This window comes from Arvicola amphibius, chromosome 3 (assembly GCF_903992535.2).
Source record: "Arvicola amphibius chromosome 3, mArvAmp1.2, whole genome shotgun sequence".
Classification (NCBI taxonomy): Eukaryota; Metazoa; Chordata; class Mammalia; order Rodentia; family Cricetidae; genus Arvicola; species Arvicola amphibius.
The window spans coordinates 159,656,920-159,674,005 of NC_052049.1; positions in this window are offsets into that span (position 1 = coordinate 159,656,920).

Here is a 17,086-nt window from a genome sequence, read left to right on the forward strand (position 1 = left end):
TTTTGTGATTATGGGTTTTGTTTGATTATGACATTTTAATTTGCTATTAATTTTAAGCTGTATAGTATTGTGGCCAAAAGGAATACAAGGAGTTAGTCGATTTTTTCTTAATTTATTAATATCTGCTTTGTGTCATATTATGTGGTATATTTTAGAGTAGTTCATATGGGCTTCTTAGTGTTTCAGTGGAACAGTCTATAAACTTTTACTAAGTCTTTTTGATGTATTATTTCTGATGATTCTCTGCTTAGTTTTTGTCCAAATGGCCTGATTATTGGTGAAAGTGGGCTACTGAAATGACCTACTATCACTGAATTGGAGTTAGTCTGTTTTAAAGTTTGAATGAGCACTTAAATGAAATTGGGTGTGTCAGTGTTTAAATATATATAAATTATTATGTATTATATATTGTACAATTATGTGTAATATATGTGATAATTATGTAATTAATCATAATATATGATTCATTATATATAATTGGTTTCAATCTTGGTTAACAGTTCCCTCTATTAGAATGAAGTGTCCTTCATCTCTTCTCATTAGTTTTAGTTTGAACTGGTTTTGGGCAGGTATTAGGATTGTGACATTGCTTGCTTCCTGGTACTATTTTTGAGGAATAATTTTTCCCCTGTATTTTCATATTTGGTGATGCCTGTATTTAAAAATTAGTTTCTTATAGAAAATGTAAATAAGAATTTAGTTTCTTCATCCACTAATCTGGCTTAAAATTATTAGAGTTGAGTTCATAAATACCTAAAGTTATTACTGTAAGTTGTATGTTGATTGATGTCGCTGTTTTGTACTTTCTAACATTTTTATTCTTATTTCTATTTTGTGTTTCAGTCTTCCTTTTTTAAATTTTTTTCTAGTTGCTTGGTTATTTTTATTCTTCTCTTCAGTTTGAAGTATTTTTTTCCAGTATTCTCTGTAGACTAAGGTTGTTGAACATGGAATCTTTTCGACTTTTATATCCTTGGTTACTTTCTTTCTCCTTCAACTATCCAGATACTTTTACAGAGCAGAGTATCATAAACTACTATCCACAGATATTTAGACGTTGGAGTGCAATGCTACACAGTCTTTGAGTTTAAAATAGAAATCAGCTATTATTTTTACAAGTTAAGGATAACTTCTTGATTTCTTAATTTTTCTGTCATTTTGCTTTTTTATTTTATTGATTTTTATTGAGCTCTCCATTTTTCTCTGTTCCCCTCCCTGCCTCTTCCCTCCCCTTCAACCCTCCCCCAAGGTCTCCATGATCCCAATTTTCTCAGGAGATCTTGGCTTCTTTTTCTACTTCCCATGTAGATTAGATCTATGTATGTCTCTCTTAGTGTCCTCATTACTGTCTAAATTCTCTGGGATTGCAGTTCTCTGGGATTGGGATTGTGGGCTGGTTTTCTTTGCTTTATGATTAAAAACCACTTATGAGTGAGTGCATGCAATAATTGTCTTTCTGTGTATGGGTTACCTTATTCAAAATGATATTTTCTAGCTCCATCCATTTTCCTACAAAATTCAAGATGTTATTTTTTCCATATGTGTAGTACTCCATTGTGTAAATGTACCACACTTTCCTTATCTATTCTTCAGTCGAGGGACATTTAGGTTGTTTCTGAGTTCCGACTATGACAAACAATGCTGCTATGAACGTAGTTGAGCATATGTCCTTGTGGCACAATTGAGCATCCTTTGGCCTTATACCCAAAAGTGGTATTACTGGGTATTGAGGAAGGTTGTTTCCTAATTTTCTGAGAAATTGCCAGACTGACATCCAAAGGGGCTGTACCAGTTTGCACTCCCATCAGCAATGCAGAAGTGTTCCCTTTACCCCGCAACCTCTCCAGCATAAGTTGTCATCAGTGTTTTTGATCTTGGCCATTCTTACAGGTGTAAGATGGAAACTCAGAGGTCTGTCTCAATTAATTCAAATTTCAATCAAGTTTATAATCAGAATTAACTGTCATACTTGCTGGTGAGGCATTTGAAAAGACATTGAACTCAACACTTGGATGAACTAAAAGCTATCAAAGTTTATCTTTGAACGTTTTCTGGTTATGAAAATATACAAATATTAAAATGAACTTGGGAGTTATTTCTTGTGTGTGGGGGGTATGTATATGTTTGGTATGAGTGTATTGCATTATAATATGTGTACATGTATTCATATAAATGTGAGTGCACAGATACAATGTTGGAGATATTAAGCATTGAACAAGCTTGGGTATTAGTTCCTGACATGTGATCCTAAATTCAGCAAAGTTTTCAATCACCATGGATCACTGGCTCATTTAGCATACTACTTCCTATCATTCATCTGTTTATGTATCATCTATCTTCACCTTTCAACACTCCTTCTTTGTTTTATATACTTAGTGTATTAGTGATAATATGCTGTGAGGAGTCTCTTTTGTTTAATTATTACTTTATTTATTACATTTTATCCTTACTCACCATCTACTGAGTCTACATTTGACTTGTTTTGGTACTGTCTAGTAGAAAATCTGTGTGATTCTTGGTTCTATCTGGGTATATCTTGCCTTAATTTGTGAAATGTTCTTCTATGATATTCTTAAAGAGCTACAGTAAGCCATTAATATTTATTTTCTTAATCTTTGCCTACAATTAAAGAAATTTGTCTTCTCATTGTGTTCCATAGTTCTTGGATATTTCCTTTAAGGTTAATTTCTTTCCTAGTCTTTGTTTGTGTGGTCCAATTCCTCTACATTGTTTTCTAATACTGAAATTCTATCTCCTACTAGATGCATTCTACTTGCAAGGTTTTCCACTGAGTTTTATAGTTGGGTTGTTGTAATTTTTCAATTCCATCACCATTTCATCATGAGTTGTCTCCAATATTTATGTCTCTTTACTGAATGTCTTATGTCTGTGATTTTTTTGGACATGATTCAGCTGTTTATTTCTATTTTCCTCAAATTCACTAAGCTGTTTGTGTCATCATTAAATTCCTTGACTGTTTTGATGAAATTTACTAGTTCTTTTAAGTTCTGTGTTCTGTGGTTCATCTAGGAACTTCCTATTGAAGAACATTTCTATATGGCTTCTGAAATGGACATTTTTACCTTTTATATTATTGGTGTTTGTGTTTTCTGATGAGACCTTGGCATGTGGATTTCTTTCATGGTTGTCTGTCTAATGTGAGATTGTATACAGCCTCTGTTGAGTGGAAGTTTGGTTTTGGTATTAGCTTTTGTCTAAACTTGGTTGATATCAGAGGCTGGTGTTGATTTTAGGTTGGAGGAAAGAAAGTGATTCCAGTTCAATGGTGAGCATGAAAGGAGGTGAGCAAAACAAATGTCTGGGTCTACTTAGGCTGGGCATGTGAGAGTGGTATGCAGGGGCCGGGATCTTGGGCACTCACCAGGCTAGGCCTGCAGAGAGGTTGTGTAGAAAAACAAGCCCTTAAGGTAGGGTAGCGTATGAGTAGATAATGCCCCAGTGATGTTACCCAGCTGAGTCAATGCTCAGGTGTGTGTCCTGAGCTAGATTCTGTTAAACCTGGGCACAGCATGTGGACCAAGAAAAGACTCACAGGTTGTCTTTGGTGAGAGCAAGCAAGGATCTAGTGAACTGAACAGATTGAACTGGAACCCAAGGTTTGACAGTGGGCCAAGTCTGAGAATTCAGAATAATGACTTAGGTTAACATAAACGTAATCAAAACAATAGGTTGATATCAACAATGGACCGTGCAGGATATTTTCTCTGATTATAAATAATAGTTTCATTTAAAAAATATCATTTATCATCATAGAAAAACCACAAGCAGACACAAGTTAAATAGATAATGAGCATCCCAACCATAATGGACACATCTACATCTCAGTCCCAGCTCAGGGAACATCACAGAAATGAAAAGACTTTAAGAGTTAGAACAGCAGGAAATCTGCTGTAGAACAGTCTCTTCTAGAAATGGCAGACAGAGAAATCAAGAGCTGACATAAACTAGAGCTGACAAGAAGAATGAAGTCTTGAGCACCGACTTTGATATTTGGAAAATGTTGACTTGGAGGGATTTTTTTTTCCAAATGGCAATTTTTAATTTTTCTTTTAAAATGATGCTCTACTTGTCTTTCTTAGTCATTTAATAGAAATACAGTATTTTTCCCCTTTTAAGTATATTTTCCAACTGAAGAGTCCTATCTATCTTTTCAGATTATATATCCAATATAATCACTCTCTAGTCAACAGCTTTCTTTGTACAATGAAGTTTTACCCTTGCTCACTTGTGCACTCTATACTGAGTGCCCCATGTTTTAGTATCCCTATCTCTTAGCCTCAAAGGGACACTCAATGGCATCATATCATCCTCAAGATATGTGAGCAAAGTGTGGCTTAACAGAAACAGAATGAGAACCCCAGCTACACTTGACCCAATATCTCTATAATCACCTTTTCCAGTCAGACTCTTGTTAGTACAGATAAATATGCTGCACTTAACATTCCCCATTATTCTATGGATAGTCGAGAGCTGGTTTTTGAGGAGATAAAGAAGCCATCTGCTGCTCATATCAGTGGGAGTCCTCTTCAGATGAATGTGTCTTTCCACATAATTACTACTTTGAGGGTAACTAGAGAGCATAAAACCGTCTTAGTTTTGCTATTGCTTTAGTCTTGCTCTTCTTTAAAAATAGACTCAGCAATTTCCTGCTCGATTTCCTTGGTGGGTTCTATTATTAATTACCTTTTGACATTGTACTGAATGTCACCTCATCCAGTCACAGGTTCAATCATTAAACCTGCAATTAATGGGCACAGTTTTATCACCAAGGAGTGTAATGTTTGGAACCAAAGAACTTTTATTTGGAAAGGCGTTAAGTTGCAAGTGTCACTTTGTAGTATTCATGTTACTAAATTTGTTAGGGGTGGGTCTGAGAACTGGAGCAAGTGTGCATTCTTTAGGAATATGTTTTAATTTACATTTTAGTTCTAAGATTCTATGAATTTTGAGGTTTTCTTGACTTGCTTTTTTAGGCACTATTTTGCTCAAGTAATTAAAGCCACAGTTACATAAATGCTTAATCCAGTGTATGAAAGTCAATTATAAAATTTGAATAGAATTCAACATCTCCCTTTTATGTTTGCTTGGCTCTTTAGTCTGTCAAGGGGATAACTGAATAATGCAGTTCACAGCAAATACTTTTTGCATAATTTTTATTTTGAGTGTACCTAATTTTAAGAGACAGAGTCCTCTAAAGTCCAAAGCAAAAGCAACAAATCAAATGCTAAACAACACACACTCATACCACACTCCAAAATAAGTCTTTTAACTTTGATAGATATTTGTAATTTATAATTTTATACTACCACTTATTTTCCCCTATGTTACTTACTGAGTTTAATGATGGGAGAGCTCAGTCAGTTCCTTTCTCTGAAATGCATATGTGATAAATGGTTGAAGTTATTCAAACTGAAAATAAATTATAATATATCACTATTACACTTCTGGGGTATATTTGCTAAATTAGATGCCTCAGTTGCAAACAATTATCATTTTTTATTAAATTTTTCAAAGGCCTCCCTTCTCTTTTAGCTTCTTGTGCTATTAGTGGCAAGTTCTATATTTTTCTTACGTTCCTCATAATGTTGAACTGAGCTTACTGCCTTCAACTGTGGAAGTGTCTGAGATAATCTTTAGGTTACTAATATTTTGCTATTTTGGTTTGCGTCTGATGTGTGGAAGCACATGTATGCATATTTTACACATAATATTAATCTACTTTTTAATATGAGTACTCATTCTTTGACTCTGGAATTTTATTTTTATCTAATATTTGATTTGCTCCTTTGTGTTTTGTCACTGACTGGTCTGGAATAGCTCTGCACTTGGAGCAAGATATTTTTTATTTTTCTTTTATCGTCTCACCTTTCTGAAAATGCTAGCAAACATAATTTTTCCCATGGCAATGTTTTTATTATTTGATGTAGGTATGTCTTCTATCTATCTGATGATTTCATTGGTTAATTAATAAAGAAACTGCTTGGCCTAATAGGTTAGAACATAGGTGGGTGGAGTAGACAGAACAGAATGCAGAGAAGAGGGAAGTGAGGCAGATGCCTCTGGCAATCGGCATGCCTCTTCTCTCTGAGCCAGTTGCCATGAAGCCAGCCACCAGGTCAGACATGCTGAATCTTTCCCGGTAAGACACCACTCGTGGTGTTACATAGATTATTAGATATGGATTAAAGCAAGAGATGTGAGAATTAGCTAATAAAGGACTGGAACTAATGGACCAGGCAATGTTTAAATGAATACAGTTTGTGTGTTGTTATTTTGGGTGTAAGCTAGCCATGTGGGAGCAGGGCAGGATGAAAAGCAGACCTGCTCATCTCAAAATGAGAGAATGGCATCCACGTGGATACTGAATCCAAAGAAAGCTTGAGAAAGCTTAAGAAAGAATAGAGTAAAGCATGTTTTCTTGGTAGCAGCAATTTCTCGGGTCTGCTCTGCTTGCTAGAGGCAAGAGGGCGCTCTCATCTAAGAGAGGCTTCCTGACTTAGCTTTAGCTGCAAAACCTTGCAGCTCTTTTAAGAGGTCCTGCCACGACACACTTAAACGGTCTCCATGAAAAGCTGAATGCATGCTTTTCAGTTTTCAGCCCTAGCAGGATAAAAAGCTGTGCTATTTTAAAATGCTGGCTTTCTGGGCCGTGCTGGCAGGGCAAACTCTGACTCTTTCAGGCAGCCAATGAGTGTGGTCTGTGAGCAGATTGCTGCAGCTTCTTGCTGGCAGGGACCTTGAAACACTGAAGAGTTGTGGCAATGACCATGGCTCTGGCCTGTATCTCAGCCACAAGGCTGGAATCGCAGAAAGCTAAGGAATGAACTGGATCTAGCTTTCAAAGCCACGACTTTAGTCCTACCTATATTGTTTGGTAAATTAAAGACTCATGTAGTCAGAAAAAAGAGAGATATACAGTAAAAGAAAGATTCAAAGTTGAAGAAAATGTCTAAATGGTTTACAATGTGTTAAAATATATGCAGGCTAAAGGTTAAAGTTCTTAAAAGTAAAAAAGCAAAAAGGAAGTAGTTGGGTGTGTTAGTACACACCTGTAATCCCAACACTTGGGAGGCAGAGGTAGATTGACCTCTGTGACTTCAAGGTGTGGTAGCACACACCTTTAATCCCTGGGAGGCAGAGACAGAAGGATCTCTGAGAGTTCAAGGACAGCCTGGTCTACAGAGTTATTCCAGGACAAAGATATACAGAGAACCTGTCTCAAAAAATAAAAGTAAAAATAAATGAAATAGAGGTTAAAATAAAGCCACACAAAGATGGAAAATACACAGAAAATCTTGATACTCTATGCTATTATGCTCTCTTTGAATTGTTTGACTGCTGAAGAAGGAGCAACAGCTGCTAAAAGATATTTGTTTATAAATGCTGCTGAATTAATCCAACATAGATATTTTGAAAATACCTTGACTTCAGAGTTTGGATCTAAGGATATGATACTTTGGAAAAGAGATTCTTCTTTTGTTTTTACAGAAAATTAGACCCTGTGGATTGCTTCTATCCCAATATGGTATGATAGACCATGCTCCCCTGAAAGGTTGCTGTGAACACTCAAAAAATTACTTCACCCAGCTGATGACTGAGATGAACTTGGCACACAGGTTACACCATTAAAGATCTGATTAATGGCATCTACATTCAGCAGGAAGCAGTTTGGAGAGAAATATGTGCCCATATTCCCAAATATTGTTTATAATTTTTTTTTTTACTTTTAAAGGGGGATATGATATAGATATGAATAATTTGCATTGGTATGCATTTTAAGGCCAATCTTGTTATATGTATATTTATTTCTGATATTGATTAAGGTATTGTGATTGTGTAGTTCATTTAAAAATGTAATGTATAATTAGGAAATATAGGTTGTTAATGAATAATCATCAATAATAGTCAAGCTTGTAGTCATGTTAATTAGATTTTCTAGATATATAGAGATATATTTCAGTTAGATAGGCATTCTTCATATTTTTTCAAATACTACAGAATATGTCATTTAATGTTTTAATAACTTAGGGTTTTCCAGGACAAGACATGTCTGCTCCTGGCAGCACCAATCTACTTCAAGAGGAAGATGGGCATCAAAGAGGCTCCTTATGTACTTTATTAGCCATTTGGGCAAGAAACTGCTCTTGCCTGGGCTGTTGTATAAACTGGACACAAAGAACCCACAGAAAGAGAACTGCTGGACTTGCTTAAAGGTGAAACGATCTTTTGGGGTCCCTGATTTATAAAAGAGTCTGCAAGACATTCTGCAGGACACAGCAGAAAGTGACTGAACTGTCTTTGAAATTTCCTGCTTCATGGAAATGTCTACTGGATACTGTGGGCCTTCAGGCCGAAGATGGATGCCCCAATGGTACAGAGGAACTTTGGGTGACTGTCCAGGTAGCAAGATGTCTCAGTTATTTCTAGAGTTTTGGAAGTTGCTTACTTCTTGTTCACCTAGGTAATATTGTGTCCTTCTGGAGTCTTTGATGGAGTTGAAGAATAGATAGATAGTTATAGTTGTTTTCCTTTGTTATGGTAAAAGATAAAATAGATATAAAATATTGTAACTGTAATCTTACTTGATAAGTGTTTTGTTATATGTAATTTTGCTATGTTAAAGTTAAAGCCTTCTTTTTTTGTTTAAACAGAAAAAGGGGAAATGATGTGGGAGAGTCTTCTGTTTGTGTTGATTTCATTTGTTAATAAAGAAACTGCCTTGGCCCATTTAATAGGCCAGCCCTTAGGTGGGTGGTGTAGGCACAACAAGAAGAAGCAAGTGAGGTAGATGGCTCAGACAATTGCCCCGCCTCTCCTCTCTGAGACAGATGCAATGAAGCTCCGGCCCAAGATGGACATACGCTAGAACCTTCCCAGTAAGACACCACCTCGTGGTGTTACAAAGATTATTAGATATGGGTTAGTCAAGATGTGCGTAAGAGGCTGAAACTAATGGGCTAGGCAGTGTTTAAATGAATACAATTTGTGTGTTGTTATTTCAGGGCATAAGCTAGCCAGTGGGCAGCCAGAACGTGGCCCGCTGCTCCTTCTACAATTATTGTCCTTTTTCTTTCTTTCAAAGACAAATAAACAAACATCATCTTGTTCAGTTTCTTTCTCTCATCTTACTAAATTTTGACAAATATATTTTGGTCTTTTATTTCCTGATGTGTCTCTTCCACCATCTAAAATTTTACAAGGCGTCAGACCACCAGCAAGGTGGCTCAGATGTGAAGGCACTTGCTGCCAAGCCTTGTGACCTGAAATCAATCCCTGGGGCCTATGTGATGGAAGGAGAGCACCAACACACAAAAGTTTGTTCTCTGGCTTTCTTGTGACTATTGCGGCCTATACACACCCCTCCTCAAATTAATAAATAAAGAAAAATTTAAAAAAAAATTTAAAAAGCCAGTGAAAATACTCAACAAGTATTTGATGGACAAATAAATGGTCAAGCAGATACATTTTGGCAATCTCTCATCAGAAAACATTTTAAAATCCAAGAGCAATTTCTATGAGAGGCTGATTTGTTCATCTCTTAGGTTTTTGGGGAGTGATTACAATGGGAGACAGCTGGGCCTTTTGTTTGATCCTTCAAACATTAGTATATGAGTACTTTAAGGGGTCCTGTTTCCCCAAAGAGGCCAACTATCTGTAGCTCGGTGAAGGGTTGAGACAGGAAGGTCTTCCCGATAAAATTTGTAACCTGACTGAAGAAATGGATGCTGGTAATTGAATGTCTTCTTTGTGTCTAACTTCCCAGAGTGCTCAGTTATCCAGATGTAACTAAACCTTGATGTACTGAATACCACATCCCTAGATCTAGAGGCTAGCTCCCTCATCTATTCCTTGTTGGTTGGTTTCTTTGAAAAGAAAAACTTCAGAGAGCAATGAGTACAGTGCAAGAGCTGTAGCTCCTTTAGGAGTTGGGGATCTAAAAGTTGAAAGCTGATATTTACACATGCATTCACTTGCCATTACATTTCTGATAGACTTTTTGTGTGTATGCATTTCAAGCACTCTCTGGATATACTTAGATTAAAAACAGTTCTTTGCTTGAATTTCAAATTTATATATCTGTCCCATTTTATTTTTCTGATACCTCTGCCAGAGAGTTTCATTGTCTTCAATTCTGATATCCACATTCTGTTATTCACCTAATCCAGCTTGTCAAGTCTAGCATTTTCCTCTTGGAAAAGCCAATCCAGGAATTCTGTTCTCTATCATGTTGTTGGTACATTTTACATGCTTTCATTTCATCCCAACTTTCTATGTCCTGGCAACTATCATCTTCTGTACGCCGTCTTGTTTACTTGTTGTCTTCTTACTGGAATTTGGAAGACAGTGACAAAAACATAAATGGATTTCATGAAAAATACCAGATGAAAACTTCATAATTTGTTAAAACTTTGATATTTAGTTTCCAAGGTATGTAATCATTTTGAAATAATGCTTTAAAAGTCACTGTATAGACAAAGCTAGCGTTATTATGCTATGCATTTTTTTTGCTTTTAATTTTCACCTTAAACTATATCAAGCAACCTGGGCAGAAAAGTACACTAGTAATCCCAGTGCTTGAGAGGCTCAGGTTGGAAATTGGAGACTAGCCTGAGGTACACAGGAAGTTCAAGAACCTAAGATTTGGCTATACTATCCTTGGATATATAAGAAAGGATGCTCAATCATAACACAAAGATACTTGCACATCTATGTTCATAGCAGCCTTAGTCATAATAGCCAGAACCTGGAAGCAAACAAAGATGTACCTAAAACAAAGAATAAAGAAAATATGGTACCTTTATACAACGGAGCATTTTTCAACTGTTAAAAATAAGGTCATTATGAAAGTTTTTAGGCAAATGAATGGAACTAGAAAAAAATAGTTCTGAGAGAGTCAAGACCCAGAAATACATGCATAGTACGTACTCATTTATAAATGGATATTAGTTGTAAAGTAAAAGATAACCATAATACAATCCACAGACTGATAGATGTTAGGTAGCAAGGAGGGGTCAAGCACAAAAGCCCAGAACTGTCTGGAAAGAGGAAATCAAAGAGATTTCATGGGTGGAATTGGGGCAGGTGGGGATGAGAGCATGAGAGATAAGATTGGGAAGGGATGAAAGAGGAAAGTCATGAAAGGGATAACTGGAAACGAGGGTTTGTTCAGAGTAAGAGAGAAACCTGGTGCAAGAGAAACTCTCAGCAATCTACAAGGGAGACACCAGCTAAATATTCAAACAATAGGAGATTTTTATCCTGAACTGGCCCTCTCATGTGATCAGGCAAGACTTTTAGTTGGTATAGGAGGGTCTTCTTTCTATGTGTTGCTTTCATTGGTCAAATAAAATAACTGCTTTGGCCTTTTGATAGGGTAAAACTTAGATAGGCAGAGGAGACTGAACAGAATGCTGGGAGAAAGGAGGCAGAGACAGAGAGCCATCCACCATGAAGCTGCCAGGTCAGACATGCTGGATCTTTTCCGGTAAGCCATGACTCATGGTGATACAAAGATTTAATAGAAATGGGTTGAATCAAGATGTGAGAGTTAGCCATTAAGAGGCTAGAACTAATGGGCCAGGCAGTGTTTAAATGAATACAATTTGTGTGTTGTTATTTCGGGGTATAAGCTAGCCAAGTGGCTGGGAGCTGGACGGTGGGAAGCAGCCCACAGCCCTCTTTTACAACATTTTGTAGACAGGTTGAGATACTAATCCAGTCATAACCTTAACTTACAGTCTGACCTGTAAGTTAAGATGTGTTGGAGTAAGGGTGGTACAGAGATTGTGGGGGTGGCCAACCAATGACTATTCCAGACCCATGTCATGAGAGTGAACCCACCTCTGACACTGCCTGGAGTGCCAGAACCCAGAAGCTGGATGTTCCAGAGACCTAAGATGGAACAAAACATAATGAGATTTAATAAAAGTCAATGTAATGATGACTGATGATATACTGCTGTACTCTTATATTGGTGCCTAGCCCAATTGTCATCAGAGAAACTTCATCCAGCAACTGATGGAAACAGATGCAGAGACCCATGACCAAACATCAGATCAAGCTTGAGGAATTCTGCTGAACAGAGGGAGGTAGGATTGTAGGAGCCAGAGGAGTCAAGGACACCACAAGAAAACCCACAGAATTAACTAAGCTGGGCACACAGGAGCTCAGAGAGACTGAAACGACAACCAGGGAGCCTGCATGGGACTGACATAGACCCTCTGCATATATGTGACAGTTGTATAGGTTGGTCCTCTTGTGGGACCCCAACAGCAGAAGCAGGGTCTGTCTTTTACTCTTTTGCTGGCTTTTGGGACCCTAATCCTCATATTGGATTGCTTCGCAGAGTCTTAATACAAGGGAGGTACTTAGTCATACTGCAATTTGATATGCCATGTTTTTTTTTATATATATTCATGGGAGGCTTGACTATTTCTGAATAGAAATGGAGGAGAGGATGAGGGTGGGCTCACAGGGGAGGTAGGAGAGAGACTGGGAAAAAAGGAGGGAGGGAAAACTCTCAGCAGTATGTAAAATAAATAAATAAATAAATAAACAAACAAATAGATATTCTTGTTTACAAAGGAAAACATTTTCTAAAAAGACCCACAAAAGCAGACACACCAACGAAAGAGAAGCACCAACAAAAAAAGAAACTAAGAAAAATCTGACAGCTCAAGAAAAGTATTAAATTATTTGAAGAGATTATTAATTATTTAACATGAAAAAATAGTTTAAATACATTCTATTTTGATAAATAAATTATAAGATATAGAATAGTTGTGGTGAATATAGGTTCTTTTCATACGAATAAAAATGTGATCAGTTGTTATACAACCAAACAATAAACTCAAGACTGCTATGGAGATCTCTAATAATAAAAAAAATTTTGTATTTGTACCTAGTAAGAACAAATATACATGACCATATTTGTAGATTGAATGGAAAGGTTGTTTATTTGCTTCATGGAGGTATTACAGTACATACTAAAAAGTAATAATGAGCAAGGTTGAAATAGAGAGGGATTGAGCACTTGTCAAGTCAGAATTGAAGGCGTCGGGCAGGAAATTGAATTTTGTTTTGGGATAGCATGCAGTTTACCTTGTACCACTGTAACAAATGCCACAATATATACTTTATGGCATCTTATCCTTCATTTGTTTCAGTTGTTAAGATTTGAAGACTAGAAGGGACTCTTATTTTATTGAAATATAATTCACTATTAGGCATGTTAGGTTTCTTTCTTAAGTATGTATTTTTCCCCGGAGAAAATATTAGCTTTTGGTTGTCAGCTGGATAGAGAATAAATAGCCCCAGCAGTACTCAGTCCAAATTCTAAAAGATCTTTGAATCTCATGACATCAAACAATCTACAGGTACTTATGTTTGTTAAAAAGCCAGCTGTTCTCTGCTGCAGGCTGGATGCAGCATTTTGTTTCATCTTTCTTCTTGGTTAGATGATAAAAAAATGAATGAGAGAGAAAGAAGAATGCAATAACAATACCTCCTTTATCAAATTCCAGAATGCACCTCATAATTTATATAATTTATACAAATTCATACAGCTAAGTCAACAAGTTCTTTCCTTGTGAATTAAATAAAACATACATGTTAATTTTGTGTGCTCAATAGAGTCATGCTGACTGTTCCTTTCTATCATCCCTTGAAAAGAGAGAAATTGCAGAGCACTCTCACCACAATATGAGGTATACAACACACACACATACAAAATCCATTGACTTGGTAAAGTTCCAGTGCAAAGTCAGAAGCATGAGTTCTTATGGGAATATTTGTGTGGTTTTTGTGTGTATATGCATATGTGTTGTGCATGTGTATACATATAAACATATGTGCATGCAGGTGCACACATGTATGGACACATGTAGAGTCCAAAGATCAATAGTTCCTGTCTTCCTTAGTAGCCCTCCACCTTATTCTTTGAGACCGGGCCTTTTTTGCAGCACATAACTCATTGTTTCACCTGTGTTATCTTGTTAGTGAGCTTCAGGGATCTCTTGTCTTTACCCTTCTTCTTACAAGACAGGGTCATAAATTCATGGTAATCTTTCTAGATGTTATATGGGTAATTGGGATATGAACTATGTTTCTTGAAAAACTCTTTACCCACTCAACTATCTCCCTAGTTCAATCTGTTCATTTTTCCATTTATTTATTTCATATGTATGTGAGTGTGTATGTATGCTTGTGTGCACATGTCAATGTGGGTGTGTGTAGGTTGGAGATTAATAATGATGTTTTGATGTTTATCTGAAAACTTGTGGAATTCAACTCTCTCCACCATGTATATTTTAGGGATCAAATTTATGTCATCATTCTTGGTAGCAAGGTAGGTCACCTGATGAGCTATCTTGGCAGCCCAATATTTTAAATAATGTTATATTTGTTGAGCTTCTAAAACACTCAAAAGTCCAAATCTATTGGTGATTTGTAGCTATTTAATATCATCACATACACTTTGTGCAACCCAACAAACATTGACTATTTCAGTATCATTTTGCTCACTGGAACAGACAAATAATTTTGGGCAAATAAGCATCCCAATGGGTAAAAGGAAAGAAGTACTGCAGAAGAAATTTTAATAATTATTTGAAATATGCACTTTTCTAGTATAATACTTTCCATCACACATTGAACACTATCTTATTGACCACACACACACAAAGATTTAAAGTGGCTATGTTATATCTGAAAAGACAATAAGTAAAACTTTCCAAAGACTTAGGTAACAAAACTGCAAGGATTTCAAGTGAGACCAGCACAAGGACATACTAGAGGCCATATTGCTGTCGAGTTGTCAACAGTGAAACACAGAAACTCCTTTGTAAATAGATAAAACAATGCTCATAGAGAAGGAACATCCCCATAAATTAACAGCCAAGCTTAGAATGTTAAGCAGAAGTCTCAAAGTCAGAAAAAAATAGGAAGAAATTTCTTGAATCATTGAATGAAAAGCAGCTTATAGCCAACTGCTCTGTGTACAGTAAACCTGGCCGAGATGAATAAAAGCAACATGTGGCTATCAATTAAAATGGATCTCATGAAATTCACCACCATTAGACTTACAATGTGCAAATTTTTATTTGGTTATAGTGAATGGGTACAAAGTATTAACATGAAAATATAAAGATATAAAGGTGAATATATATTCAGCTTCAGAGTACTCTAATACTGTACAGTAATGAGCGAATCACTTTCAATGCTTAGGAGCCTGTACAATAAAATGTCTCTCTGTACTTAGCTCCTTCATAGTCAAAGCATTCAAAGAAAGCACAATAATATACAAAGCACACAAAAACGAGAGTCTGAATTCAGACTCTCTTTGAGTATTCCATCTTTACATGGCTTATATTTCTTTTCTCCTTTTAATCTATGACTGTCTCTACTCTTTCTCTTTAAGGACTTTTTTTTTAAACCATTTACTTCTTTTTATAACTCTCTATACTTTTTTCTTCTCTCTCGCAAGCCTACTTACTTTTTAAAAAAACACATTGTGTCTTGTTTAGAGTTCTTTTTCGTCTGAATTTGTCTTTATTGTACATCTGTAATTATTTTCTGTCCAGGAGCAATTCTTAAGAATCTAAGTTGTGGTGTTACTAGGGTATATACAGTACTTTCTACTTGCTTCACACAGTCCAACATGGTGGAAGTCTGTTCACTGCCTCTGAAAGCCATGCACATTGCCCCAGTTCTAAGTATGCAGTGGGTCTATGTCAAGCCCCATGCTGCTTACAAACCCCATTTAAATGCTCAGCCTCCTGAAAGACCATGGCCCAGAAAGCTGGCATTTTTAAATGGTGCATCTTTTTTTCTCCTGATACTGCTGAATCGGGAAAACCTCTCTTAAAAGAAGTCATGCCAAAGCTTGCTTCTAGTAAACAGAGCCCACCCAAGAAAATGTTGCTACTGAACCATGCCTTAACTCTGTTGTTTTGTGTCTAAGGTTTCTTTTTAAGTTTTTTCAGGTTTTAAATGGATTTTAGTTGGCCATGTGGGTGCCAATTTGTTGAAGTCGACCATTTGTTCTGGCTGCCCAGAATCAAAATAATCACACAGAAGCTGTATTAATTAAATCACTGCTTGGACCATTAGCTCTAGCTTCTTATTGACTCTTACATATTAATTTAACCCATTTTTATTAATCTGTGTATTGCTACAAGGCTGTGGCTTACCGGCTAAAGTTCCATCTGGCTGTGGCAGGGCTACATGGCTTCTCACTGATTCCATCCTTCTTTCTCCCAGCATTCACTTTAGTTTTTCCTGCCTACCTAAGTTCTACCCTGCTATAGGTCCAAAGCGGTTTCTTTATTCATTAATGGTAATCACAACATACAGAGGGGAATCCCACATCAGTTTTGTACACAGGTCAATAGGATGGAGACAATTCCGTAATTGAGATTTTTTCTCCTCATTGGTATATCTCAGTTTGTTTTCAGTTGGCCAAAACTATTACAATGTTAATACTACTTAAAGCAATTTATAGATTCAAAGCAATCTCTATTAAACTCCTAAGAGTGTTTTATTTCACAGAGCATGTAAAGAAGATTTTGAAGAAATATGGAATTAAATAATCCCTCAACTAGATTGAGTAATCCTGAGTAAGAAGATAAAAGCAGAAGGCAACACACTTCCTGATAGTGAGTCATATAACAACACTATAATCATGACTAGGGTTTATCTCTGGCAGAAAAAAACAGATACCTAGAGCAATGGAATGGAACTGATATTCCAGAGTACTTCCATGTATAGAAGTTCAGACAATTCTTCACAAAGATGTTAAGCATACACAGTTGGTAAAGGTTTGTCTCTTCTCTGAATTGTGATAGAAAAATATGATCCCCTTTTGTTCTTATATAAGTTGTTCTATTTATCAATAAAGACTCAGGAGTTAGATATTGGAGTAAAAGCCTGCTAGTCACAGAAGCTGAGAAGCAACCAGCTGACCTTCTCTTTTGATTGGAGACCCAGCAAGAAAGCATCTCTCCTGTTCCAAACCAAAAATGTCTACAAATCACTATGTCCCTCTCTCCTCCTTCCTGTATGTCTC